The 14585-nt window shown below is 37.8% G+C and overlaps 1 pseudogene; it reads right to left on the minus strand.

Moving 5' to 3' along the window:
• Positions 1-3084: 3084 nt before the first annotated feature.
• LOC137223271 (small ribosomal subunit protein eS24 pseudogene) lies at positions 3085-3608 on the minus strand (annotated as a pseudogene).
• Positions 3609-14585: the final 10977 nt, after the last annotated feature.

Below are 14585 nucleotides of genomic sequence, written 5' to 3' on the forward strand. Positions count from 1 at the left end.
TGTTTGGATTTCTCCAATTCTTTCTTTTCTTTTTATTGGGGTATAGTTGTTTGTTGTTTTAGTTTTTACTGTTCAGCGAAGTGAAGCAGAGTTCCCTGCGCTATACAGCAGGTTCTCATTAATTATCTACTTTATACATATTAGTGTATATATGTTATCCCAATCTCCCAGTTCATCTCATCCCCCTTTTCACCCCTCAGTGTCCGTACATTTGTTCCCTACATCTGTGTCTCTATTTCTGGATTTCTCCAATTCTTTTAAGTGGACAAACATTACCATTATAACAAGAAAAAAGTAGATACTATAAAAATATTTGCCATTTGTAGCAACATGGATGGACTTGGAGGGCATTACGCTAAGTGAAACGTCAGACAGAGAAAGACAAATACAGTATGATATCACTTATATGTGGAATCTAAAAAATACAACCAACTAGTGAATATAACAAAAAAGAAGCAGACTTACAGATATAGAGAACAAACTAGTGGCTACCAGTGGGGAGAGACGTGGGAGGGGCAATATGGGGAGGGGGAGGGGGAGGCACACACTATTGGGTGTAAGACAGGCTCAAGGATGTTTTGTGCAACATGAGGACTAGAGCCAATATTTTGTAATAACTGGAAATGAAAAGTAACCCTTAAAAACTGTATAAAAATATTTTTTAAATAAAAAAATAAATTGAACTTAAAAAAAAACAAAAATAATAGGAATAAAAAATATTACTTTGCAAGGGAAATGAGAAATAATTTAGAGTCTAGATTAAAGTATCAGATAATCTTTCTCAGGCTATGATAACAACCTCAAAATCTCAGTGGCTTAATAAAAAGAAGTTTTTTTTTTTTCTCATGTAAGGGAAACCGGGTAACTCTGGTATCACTATTACTCACATGTATCAATGTAGTATTTCAGCTTGCTTTACTCTTACAGCATCTTCATATTGACAGTTACTTCTATAATTGCCAAGATAGAGGAAAATTGGAGAATTATATTTTAAATAATTCTGCCTGTAAATGCACATATCACTTCTATTAACATTTCACTGACCAAATCAAGGAGATGGGGAAATACAATCCTTGCATGGTCCTAGAAAAAGAGGAAAACTGGAAATGGGGAGAGACACTAATTTCTACACAGACTGCTCTTCTCATCACCAAACGTTAGGCTCATTGTCTTTGCTGCATGTCAAACATGCCCACTCTTTCCCAAAGGTGACTAATTCAGAGACCGCCCCCCCTCCCAAAATACCATTGACCTGAAAATTCAGGATCTTTTGGTGACGCTGTTTCTCCATTAGGTGTGATGTGCAGTAGTCTTTATATCATGTCCAGATGTGGCAGCTCTTGATGTTCTGCTTCATACAGTGGTGGAATAGGGACAGTAATTACGACAAGCATTTTCATTCTGAAAGAGGAAGAGTGGGGGACCTACAGAAGTTCCTAGGCCGTAGTAACACGGATCATCCTGAGAATACATTTCAACAGCCCCCTATCCTGAGGACTTAGGCAATTCTGCTCCCTGGGATGGCTTCCCCAATCCATTCTCTTTTTTTTTTTTTCTTTTGTCATCCCTGGCTGTGCCCTCTGAGAGGTTCTTTATTTTATTCTTCTTGGCTATATCTATAAGGCCAGCAAGAGATATTGAAGAATTTTGTCCTGGGTTTTAACTACTTCACTGCCTGGGCAGGTCACATTTGTGCTCCCAAATTCAAGTGCGTGGGGATGTGCAATCTTTTCCTGCGTCTAAAAGAGAATTAGAAATGTGAATTCTACCACAGATGATACTATATTTCATTAGAGAGGATTTTTATTTATGTCTGCGGCTCACATGGGTGCAAGCAACCTGGGGTCATTTCTGAAACAGATTTGCTGGGCTATGCAGATGAGGTGGTAATAGGGCTGCCGTCTTTCTTTTTTTAAAAAATAAATTTATTTATTTATTTTTGGCTGCGTTGGGTCTTTGTTGCTGCGCAGGGGCTTTCTCTAGTTGCATTGATTGGGGGCTGCTCTTCGCTGCGGTGCACGGGCCTCTCATTGCAGTGGCCTCTCCTGTTGAGGAGCACGGGCTCTAGGCACAAAGGCTTCAGTAGTTGTGGCTCGCGGGGTCTAGAGCACAGCCTCAGTGGTTGTGGCACACGGGCCTAGTTGCTCCGCGGCATGTGGGATCTTCCTGGACCAGGGCTTGAACCTGTGTCCCCCGCATTAACAGACGGACTCCCAACCACTGTGCCACCAGTGAAACCCTGGCTGCCGTCTTTTTGGTGGTTGGTTAATTAATTCTCGTTCGCCCTTAATCCTCAGATGCAACTCTTTGGTTTTCCAAAGCAATATAGGGGATGTTTTCCAACGCCCTTATCTTCAGTGGGTCTTTGACTTCAATTTTTATCCCCCTCACCATTTGAGCTGTCAAAAGCACTTCTCAGCTATCTTCCAGAATTGGCAAGCGCCACATGTGCAAAAGTAGACCAGATGTTACTATATGTCTCTGGAGTTCATTTTCTACCACATCTTGTTCTGGAATATAGCCCATATTTTGCTAGTTTCCTAATGCTTTCAAGCCAACGGTTTTTATATTTTTCCCATGTTTTCTTGTTATTCTCAGAGACTGCAAGACGCAGAAGTCACTCTGACCAACTCTTTGCCCTCCCCCCCCATTTTTTCTGTTTGATGGATGAGAGTCATTATTTGAGTGAACAGCTCTTAAATTTGTTTTCAGGGATGTTAGATGAAGGTTATAATGCACACTATGTTAGAATCTGGTTGTGATTTCTTAGGCATTATAATTTGAATATAGGCAGCTGTCACCGAGTAGATGGTAGTGGTCTTTAACATAGTATAAGGCTGTGATTCATCTCTTTTCTAATGTTAAACCATGAGGACCAAGCAGATGTGGACATGAGGCAGGGAGACAGCACTGGGAAAGTCGTGCCAAATGAGAACCTCTAAGTAGGGACTAAGGAAAGAATCTCAAGATAGGCCTGGGCTTAGAATTTTATTAGTCCCAGTGGTGTTAGGGCTTTGAGATCAAGGAACTGCCTAGGAGAAGAATGTCTTCCACTCCTAAGATCAAAGATAGAACCTCACCATCTTTTTTTTTTTTTAAAGTCTTAGTTTATTAACTCTCTCATGAAAAAGCTGCACAATCTCCAAAGATACAATCACTGCAGAGTCTTTATTCCTTCTGCTGCCCAATCTCCAGCTCACTGCTGGACACTTCATTTCTTCATCTCCAGCACCAACATTGTCCTTTGCAGTCCCCCCGACTTTCTTCATTCTGTTCTTGCATTCCTTTCGCTGTTTTCTTGAGGTATTTTTCTTCTCATACAGGCCATGTCTTGCAAGCCTGTGTTTGGGCTCATCCTTCTTCACATAATCCAAGGAATCGTAAGTCATGCCAAAGCCAGTTGTCTTGCCACCACCGAAATGGGTTCTGAATCCAAACACAAAGAAGACATCTGATGTGGTCTTGTACATTTTGGCTAGTTTTTCCTGAATTTCTGTCTTAGGTACTGTTGCCTTCCCAGGGTGAAGGACATCGATGATCATTTGTTTCCGCTGAAGTATTCGGTTGGTCATGAACTTCCTGGATCAGATAGTTACCGTGTTGTTCATGATGGCAGTTAATCGTCAAGCAGCCAGGAAGGAAAAGAGAACTATTTTCCACCGGCCAATCATATCAATGCTCATGGAAGGACCTCGGGAGGCCAAAGCTGGAAAGTGAATTGTCCCTCTTAACAATTTTCTCCTTGAGAATGAGTTTTATTATAAATATTCCATAGAGGGCTTCCCTGGTGGCACAGTGGTTGAGAGTCCACCTGCCGATGCAGGGGACACGGGTTCGTGCCCCGGTCCGGGAAGATCCCACATGCCGCGGAGCGGCTGGGCCCATGAGCCATGGCCGCTGAGCCTGCGCGTCCGGAGCGTGTGCTCCGCAACGGGAGAGGCCACAGCAGTGGGAGGCCCGCGTACCGCAAAAAAATAAATAATAAATAAATAAATAAATAAATATTCCATAGAAACTCTTCTCGCCTACTGCATCATCTTGTAGATTATGTTGCCTATTGTTTCACTTTTTCTCCCCATTCTTATTTTCTCCCTTCTCTCTTGAACTTGATGCTTCCTACGCATACTTGCCAGGCCCAGTCTCACACAGGACTTGGACTTTGGCTACCCACTGTACCATACTGACCAGCCCCACTCATTACTATATCTAATCCTGGCCCCAGGAACACAAGTTTCAGATGGGTGCCTCTTCCCCCATGCTCATCCCAGAAGGAACATCAGATATAATTCAGATCTCATCCATCAGAGCTGGAGTGAGTTAGAAGACTGGGAATCTAGAAAATAATACTGAGCAACATGGAAGTGTAGGCTGTGGAATTAATGTGGAAAAGAGGCTCAGGATATCAGCTGAGAGAAAGTGCTCGATGTCACACCAAAGGCTGCTAGGCCAGGCCTTAAGGCCATTGTCCTACTTTTCTGTACAGATGACTCTACTACTTCTTTTCTGCCATGCCAGAGGGAGAAGGTATACTTTATAAAAATTAGAAGCTGTAGAATTGAGATTCCTAGCCACCGGGTTGCCAGATAAAATACAGATAACCAGTAAAATTTGAATTTTAGGTAAACAACAAATAATTTTTTAGTATAAGTATGTTGTATGCAATAACGGGGCTATGCTTAGAGTAAAAAAGCATCTAATTGTTTACCTGCAATTCAGATTAAACTGGGTATCTTATATTTTTATTTGCTGCATCTGGCACCCTTTCTAAGTCTTGGGGAGAAGCTACTGGATTGGATGAACTCAATAGTGTGAACATTTGAGAGACATTTTTTAGATTAGAGAGATTATGTGTTGTTCAAAACATGGAAGAGTTTCAGTTTGGCTGGAGCTCAGTTTGAGCTGGAGGAAGCATAGTTATAAGACATGTCATGATGAGAAGGGGCAAAATTCTATTGCAATTCCATCCATACTAAAGATTTAAATGCTGTAATTACTCAAAAATTTACATTGATAAGTGACAGATTAATTAAGAGTTAAAGGGAAGCAGGCAGTATTCAAGAATGAATAGAAATGACTGAATAAGGATTGATCACTTATCCATAGAGTTGCTTAGTGTGATTTAAGATTATGGATCCATGTGTGTTTAAACTGAAATGGTCCAGTTGCTATAAGAACATTATGATACCTTTATTATGTCACTTTTCAGGACTTTGTTTAGAATATGACTACATTATTTTGAATTATGGTTGTCAGGAATACCAAGATACTTCTTACATTTGGTTAATGCAGTACTCATTCAGAAAACTCAAAATTATAATTTGGGGCAGCTAAAGAAATGTGTAATATGGTGAAAGATGTCATAAACATAAATGGGTATTATTGAAGTACCTCTGAGATATTATTATCTGAAATTTTAAAAAGCTAGGTAAGAGAAACATAGATTTCATAGAAAGTTTCTAAGCACCCTATTTCACTCTAGAACTGCCCTGGCATCTGTTCTACTTCTTGCCAGCTGCCCCCTGAGGCCTGTGCCTGTCTCAGAGCACTTTTTCATCAAGGCTTGCATAAGGCTAGTTGTGTTCCAAGCGTTTTTCAAATTTGGTAAAAGTGAACCATTTGTAGAGGCGAAATTCTTTGGTTCCACATTAAAGTATATTATTTTAATGAAAATGTTTCTTAAACATACTCAGATGTGAACTGATATATTAAAAACAGCACACAACTTAAACTTATAAACAAACTTTTAAAATAATACTTTTAAAATTAGCGGCATTAATTTAATGTTGTAGATTATATTGATTTGATGACACTGCTATATCTCTGCTTGAAAGATAATGTGGTGAAGACGCTAAGACATGAGTCCTTAAAATTGGATGTTACTCTACTCTGGGAGGTATGCTAACTCATTTTCTCTTCCAGTTTTCTCTTTTCAAATCACCTCAAAATTTCTATTTGTTTAGGGCATTGTAATTGCATTTATACCTCACCTGGCACAAATCGAACGTTATGTATTATGTCCAGTTCTGGTTTTATTTTAGGTCCTCCTCTTAGTAGCCCACAATTAAAGCAGTACTCTTTGGTAGCAACATGAAAACAAACTGAACATCAAAATCACATGAGTAACACCTAGCATAAGGTGGTCATACAAACAATCCACTATATTCATATGCAAACATTTAATATATATTCATTAAAATAAAGACTCTGTATAGATCTGTTTAGCAAAGGTGTTGCAATTAAAAAATTACTCAGTTAGCTCAAAGATAATTAAAATCATTCAGTTCCTTAAATAGTCTCTCAATTAAATGCATAAACTGAGAGCAATCTTTATGTACAACACAGAGGAAAATGTCACCTGTATTTTTGCATCTTTGGGGCTCCTACAGTAGATGGCAGTTGCTCCCTGAAACACTCCATTTTCCACTCTTGATTCCAAACCCTCAGAAACTTGCCTCAGCATTCAGCCCACCTGATTTTTCTGTCTTCATCTCCAATCTCATTATGATGTAGATTAACTTCATTTCTTGTTTTATGTTGCCTTTTCAGGGCTTCACTCGTTACCAAGATCCTGTACTTAAAGGAGGACTGTTGAAGTGCTAAAGAAGGGAAGTCAGAGGGGCAAAAGAGGAAATATTCAGGTATTAGTACTCTTTACTTCTGTTGAACACATCTCTTGAGTTTTAAACCTACATCTCTATCTGGCCAGGTATTCAAGCTCATTGTATCCAGTGAACTCATCATATACCCATAGATCTGTGCAGATTCTAAATTCCTTGAGAGTCTCAAACAAGATAGGTGAGAGGTAGCCCCAACTTGAGCTGTGTCTCTTGATCTCAAACTGTCTGCACTCTGCTCCTGTTCCTGGCCCCAATCTCATTTCTGCCTCCAAGAAAGAGTTGGGGTTCACCGGACTGATGGAAAACAAACAAGGGCTGTTGAAGTTGGACTTTCAACAGACCAAAATTAATAAGAGCAGAAGAATGAAAAGCTGATAGGAAGTGAAGATAATAATAGTTTATTTGTGTACCATGAAATGGTTGTATTTTCCCAAGTCTCTGCTTTTAACAGTATTCCATCCACCTCATGGTCCAACCTCTGGCATTCCTGGGGATCACCCTGTAAGCAATAATCGCAGCTTTGCCTTCCAAATCAACTTGAGCTCCTTACCTTGTTTCTGAATGTAGTTTGCTTTATTTTTCTCTTTTGTGTTGAGCCCTTGGGAACTCTCTTTTTTTCCCCCTAAATGTGCTCGGCTCAAGAAAGCAATACTACTTTTCCCAGTTCTCAAATCCCTGGACCCCACTGGCTGCTCTGGGAAAGCCCCAGTCTCCCATACACCTGTCTTAGCCCTTGAGATATTAGCCCTGTTCAGAGATTCCATGGTCCCTGATTCTGGCTTGCCTGGATTAGGTAAGTAAATCCGTCATCTACCTCTTCCAAATCTTCAAAGTTATTATTCCATATCTATTTTTAATCTTGGTTAATGATGTTAACACACACTTAGTCCAACAAGTTAAAGACTTTGAGCTTTTCCTTTTCTTTCCCTAGCAGTCCACATTTAAAGCCATTTTTTTCTGTTTGCTGTTAGAACAAATCTCCTAAAAGAAGTTGCCTATGCTCATTATCTCTATTTATTTATTATTATTTTTATTGAAGTATAATTGATTTACAATATTTTATTAGTTTCAGGTGTACAATATAGTGATTAAAAATTATTATAGATTATACTGCATTTCAAGTTTTTATAAAATACTGGGTATATTCCCTGTGCTGTACAATATATCCTTGTAGTTTATTTATTTTATACATTGTAGTTTGTGCCTCTTAAACCCCTATCCCTATCTTGCCCCTGTCACCTTCCCTCTCCTCACTGGTAACCACTAGTTTTTTCTCTATATACGTGAGTCTGTTTCTCTTTTGTTCTATTGATTTGTTTTATTTTTTAGAGTCTACATATAAGTGATAACATACTGTATTAGTCTTTCTCTGTCTGGCTCCTTTCACTAAGCATAATACCCTCTAGATCTATGCATGTTGTTGCAAATGGCAGAATTTCATTCTTTTTTTTGGCTGAGTAACAGTCCATGGTATATATACATACATACCACGTCTTCTCTATCCATTCATCTGTTGATGGACATTTAGTTTGCTTCCGTATCTTCACTATTGTAAATAATGCTGCTATGAACATTGAAGTGCATGTATCCTTTCAAATTAGCGTTTTCATTTTCTTTGGATATATACCCAGGAGTAGAATTACTGGATCATAGGTAGTTCTATTTTTAGTTTTTTGAAGAACCTCCATACTGTTTTCCATAGTGGTTCTACCAATTTACATTCCCACCAACAGTGTACTAGCATTCCCTTTTACTCACATCCTCACCAACATTTGTTACTGTTGTCTTTTTGATGATAGCCATTATGAGAGGTGTGAGGTGATATCTCATTGTTTTTCGTCTTCTAATGCCTTTAGATGATAGGTTAGTTTGTTTATTTGAAACTTTTCTTATTTCTTGAGGTAAGTCTTCATAGCTATAAACTTCCCTCTTAGGACTACTTTTGCTGCATCCAGTAGATTTTGGAAAGCTGTGTTTTTATTTTCATTTGTCTCAAAGTATTTTTTGATTTCTTCTTTGATTTCTTCATTGGCCCATTGGTTTTTGGGTTTTTTTAAACATCTTTATTGGAGTATAATTGCTTTACCATGGTGTGTTAGTTTCTGCTTTATTACAAAGTGAATCAGCTATACATATACATATATCCCCATATCTCCTCCCTCTTGCATCTCCCTCCATGTTTTTTAGTCTCCACATGTTTGTTTTTCCCATTTTTCTTCCTGTAATTGATTTCTAGTTTCATACAGATGTGATCAGAAAAAATGCTTGATATAATTTCTATCTTCTTAAATTTGTTGAGATGTTTTGTGGCCTAGCAAATGATCTATCCTAGAAAATGTTCCATGTACACTTGATAAGAATGTGTATTCAGCTGTTTTTGATTGGAGTGTCCTTTAGATATCTATTAAGCTCAACTGATCTAATGTGTCATTTAAGACTACTGTTTCCTGTTAACTTTCTGTCTGGATGATCTGTCCATTGATGTAAGTGGGGTGTTAAAGTTCCCTACTATTACTGTATTATTGTCAGTTTCTCCCTTTATGTCTGTTAATATTTGCTTTATATATTTATGGGCTTATAAGGAACATATATATTGAGTGTTACATCCTCTTCTGGTATTGATCACTTTATCATTATATAATGCCATTCTTTGTCTTCTATTATAGCTCTGAAGTCTCTTGTAAGCAGCATATAGATGGGTCTTGTTTTTTATTATCCAGTCAGCCACCCTATGTCTTTTGATTGAAACATTCAGTCCGTTGACACTTAATGTGATTATTGAAAGGTATATACTTATTGCCATTTTATTACTTGTTTTCTGGTTTTAAAGTCTGGCATCCCAGGAAACTGACTCTAAGAATCACACTTGGTTGACTTAATCACAACTTTTTAGAAAAATTTGTGTGACTGATTTATTATTTTTGTGAAATAAGGCTGTATGGCTCTTCTATTCATATTTTCCCATTGTGGTTTTCCTATATGTTCTGCCACCACATGAACTTAACCCATTTAGAACAGAAAATTGTATTCTCACATGACAAAAATATTATGCTTTCAGTTGTCTCTGAGAGGATTATAATAGTGACTGAAGCAGATGTTGTTTAAATCATTTTTGTGCATAATGTTTTCCCCTGATAGTCTCCTGAAAATAAGGTATAGACAGTTCATGGTAATAGCTTGAGATGACAGTTTACCTTTAAACCCAATGGGTTATGTTTTACATAACCAGATGAAATATTTAAAGCACAGCTGCAAATTCATCCTCCTGGGACACAAAATTGGTGACATTACAGAGGGTTAATCTGAACAGAATATGACACCAGTTATCTAATTCCAAAGATAGTTACAAGAAAGAATTAGATTCTAGAAGGAGAGTGTTAGGTTAAGGTAGGGTTGACAATTTGACAAAAGATATATATCTACATTTTAACTACAAAACACTGCAGAGAGAAATTTAACAACCTAGATAACTGGAAAGATACATCTACTGATGGATCAGAACACTCAATATTGTTAGGATAATTTTCCCCATTTTATCTATAGATCCAATGTATTACTAATGAAAATCCCAGCAGTCTTTTGATTTGTAACAAACTGATTCTAATACTTATATGAGAACGTAAAGGATTTAGAATAGCTAAAACAACTTTAACAAAGAAGGAAAAAATTGGCATTCTTACAGTACACAATTTCAAGGCTTATCATAAAGCTACAATAATCAAGATAGTAAAATATTAGCATAAAGAGAGGATAAAATAGACCAATGGAATAAACTAGATTCCAGAAATAGATCCACACATATATCATTAATTGATTTTACCAAACTGCTAGGAAGAGAAAAGGTAATCTTTTCTACAAGTGGTGTTTTAACAATTGGATAGTGACTTGGAAAAATTAAGCTTGTTCTTTTCCTCATGTGATAACTTGAAATGGATCATAGACTTTAGTGTAAGAGCTAAAACTATAAAACTATTAGGAGAAAATGTTCATGACCTTTGGTTTGGCAAAGATTTCTTAAGTACAACAAACAAAGCAAGAAGTATAAAAAGTAAGAATTAACAAATTGAACTTCATCAAAATTAAGAAACTTTGCCCTTCAAAAGACACTCTAAAGAAAAAGAAAAGGGAGACACAGATTGAGAGAAAATATTTATAAAATATGTAGCTGATGAAGGATTTGCATTGAATAATAAGTTTTAAAAAACTCAATAAAATGGGCAAAAGATTTGAACTCCACACTTCACCACAGAGGATATACAGATGTCAAATAAGTACATAAAAAGTTCCTCATCATCATTATTCATTAGGGAATGCAAATTAGAAAATACAGTGAAATAGCTATCACTATGCACCCATTAAAATGGATAAAAATGAAAAGATGACCACACTAAGCTTTGTGAGGGTGTGAAGCTAAGGGAACTTACAAACATTGCTTGTTGTAAAATAAAATGGAAAAAGGACTTCAGAAGAATTTGGCAGTTTTGCAAAGATGTAAGCATACCCTTCTCATGTGATCCAGCCATTCTGATCATAGGTATGTACTCAAGAGAAATGAAAGCATATGTACACAACAAGACATGTACATGAATGTTTATAGCAGTTGTGTTTATAATAACCAAACAGTACAACAGAAACAACCCAAGTGACCATAAACAAGTTAATGCCTAAACCAATTGTGATATACTCATATAATGGAATACTCCTCAGCAATAAAAAGAAATCAAATATTGATACATACAACAACATGGATGAATCTAAAATAATTAGGCTGAGTGAAGGACTCTGGACCAAAAAGAGTATACACTATATGATTCCATTTATATAAAATTTCAGAAAGTTCAAGCAAATATAAAGTGATAGAAACCACTGATAGATAGTTCTGCTTCACTCCAAACCTCTCCACTTCAAACCCTCGAACCACAAGTCTATCCTGAGGGAAGGAGATAGGGTGAACTTGTAAGGAATAGAAGTAAACTTTGAATTTAATAGATTATGAGTTAAAAAGAATGTGTTTGTCTTTTAATAACTAACATGAAACTTTCTAGAATAAATGAGATTTTGACTCAAACTAAGATGTCAGTTAGGAAGCTGGGCTACCCAGTAGGAAATGAGGTACCTTTGAACATGGAAGGTACCAATCATTAGATCAAAAGAATGCTTTTCATGTTTATGCTCCAGCAATTTGAGACTCCATAGTAAACCAGTCATACAGGTTTAAAGTGTTTTGCAAATTTCATCCCAAATGATTTTGGATAATGTACACATCCTTTCAAATAGTTAAATAATATGAATCAAAACGAACAGGCCTGGATACAGATGAGTATCCAGGATTAACTTCATGCTTCTCCCCTTTCCCTCATCCCCAAACAAAGTTATGTAGGAAATAACAAATTCCAGCTTGCTCCTAACTTCTATGCAATAACACATAACAAATTTTGCCTCCCATTTTGAGGGCATGATTTCAGGACCCAATAATTTTGTACATAGCCAAGATGAATGTCACACAATGAGGATACAGAAAACATATTTTCACTTATTTGGAAGGGAGATCAGAAAATGTATTATTCATGAACCATTCTTGAAAATGTATTTAAAAAACTGCTCTAACAGACCGAACCATACATTAATATTAAAAGCTCCAGAGTGGTGAAGTCATAAAGAGACAGCCGATGAGTGAAAATGCAGTCGAATACAGGGTTGAATTCTAAATAATTATAATATATTTAAACAAAATACATGTAAAAACTTAAACGTTTATTATCTGTGGGTTGGATTTTAAACCCTATATCAGTGTTTCTCAAATTATGTTCTGCAAGATACTAGTCTCATGAGATGTTTCATGAAGAAGGCTTCAGTGATTACATAATTTTTAGAGGAGATATCTCTCTAGCCCATCTTGGATATTCATAATGTGTATTAAAGGCTTCAGAAAGCTTGCGTCAAAGCAGTAGGTTCAAATTTGTGTAAAGAGTGCGTCTCACATTTATTTGACCTTAGAAAACTTTCTCGAAAAACACTTAACATGTAAGGAAATCCTGTCCGAAATAAAACGTTTTGTCAAAGAACAGAAAGATTACATTAGGGAAGAATAACTGTGCTTAATTACTCTTTTTATTTTGGGACAATCAAAAGTTGTCATTTAGTTCTCAACTTCAATATTAAGTAGGTATATGTGTGCAATAGGCAAATATTTATATGCCCCAATCAATAATCTGGGGGGAATGATGCTTTCATTCATTCATTCATTAAAAAAATTTTTTTTTTATTTTTTAAATTCATTTTTGGCTGCGTTGGGTCTTCGTTGCTGTGTGTGAGCTTTCTCTACTTGTGGTTAGCGGGGCCTATTCTTCGTTGCGGTGCGCGGGCTCCTGATCGCGGTGGCTTCTCTTGTTGTGGAGCACAGACTCTAGGTGTGCGGGCTCAGTAGTTGTGGCTCGTGGGCTCTAGAGCGCAGGCTCAGTAGTTGTGGTGCACGGGCTTATTTGCTCCGTTGCATGTGAGATCTTCCCGAACCGGGGCTCGAACCCAGGTCCCCTGAATTGGCAGGAGGATTCTTAACCACTGCGCCACCGGGGAAGCCCCATTCATTCATTTTTATTTAATGCTCTGACTTCCACAAGTCCTATTAGTGGGAATTTCATTAATTCTTCCTTCAGGTCTCCCCAGTCGCAGTTTGTCCAAGAACGTGTCATTTGCTCATGCTATTAAAGTGAGTTGGAGTAGGAGATTTGGCTTACTTCCATACACAAGACACAAATTGAGAGTTGTCATCTAGAAATCCCACTGCTGCCATTACTTCCATGTCCTGTACAGACGATGTTTGACAAATGATATTTGTCTACTGGCTCTGGTGTGTCCTTGCTTGTTCACATCCCTTCACAGAGTCAGTGAGGTTTCTAGATTTCACACTCTGCTGTTGTTTCCTAAATAGAAATCACTGGTATGGAAGCTGTAGAGCTTTCAGCTTGAAGTACACTGAACCCTAGGCCATGAGCTTAGTCTCACTCTGGTCAAGGTAATTTTACTGCAGGTCGCTCTGGCCACCTGAGTGCAAGTTGATTGGTTTCTCTTATTTTAAACTTTAGGTAGCAGGAATTGGGGGACTTTTAATCTCCCAGAAGGCCATGAGTTTCTTAGACAAATTGGCCACTCACTCCATAGACTTGTTTACCACAGAGTGTTTAACACCTAACTTGGTCAATCAAAAAGTCTTATGTGTCTTTACTTCAGGTCACAGAGCCTGCTTGCCTCATATTTATGCAACTAAAGTAGACTTCTCTTGTTATTCTTCACAAAGTTTCAAATGGATTTTTTTGTTCTAAACTCTTATCAAAAAGCAGCTCATACCTTTGCTTGCAAAAATAAGTTTAATGTCTACAGGGAAGTGCTTATAGTTTCCTATGCTAGTAGAATTGTGTATATGCAATAAAATATGTACATGCAATAAAAATAAACAGTGCCTATGTGTGCTCATGTGTGTGTGACAGAAATATCAGGAGTTTAGTCATTATCTCTCTTAAGAAGCAATCTAGGGGTAGGCAAGCCAAGGGTTGTTGCACTTGCTCAAAAACGCAGTCAAGGATCCAGGCACTTGTCATTTGTCTGCCATCCTTAGCAGATGAAATGTCTGTCATCATGGCAACATATGCTCATGTAAAGCTGTTCCACGGTGAGAAGACAAAGGGGGAAGTCCCAATGGGGAGACAGATTCCCCCTCTGTATAAAGACGGGGAATCTTTCCTAGAAGTTCCTAGGAATGCTTTCCTGCTGGAGAGCATGCATGCTTCAGGCTGCACTGAGGCAGAAACGTTTTACATGGTTATCCCGTGTGTCATATCACCACTCCACCAGTATGTCACATCGCCACCCCAGAACTGTGTCCCATGACCGTCCCAGGAATGTTTCTATGGCCATTCCAGAACTGTGTCACATTGCCACCCAGGACTGTATCCCATGGTCCCCAGACAC

The sequence above is a fragment of the Pseudorca crassidens genome, chromosome 4 (genome assembly GCF_039906515.1).
Source record: "Pseudorca crassidens isolate mPseCra1 chromosome 4, mPseCra1.hap1, whole genome shotgun sequence".
Taxonomy (NCBI): domain Eukaryota; kingdom Metazoa; phylum Chordata; class Mammalia; order Artiodactyla; family Delphinidae; genus Pseudorca; species Pseudorca crassidens.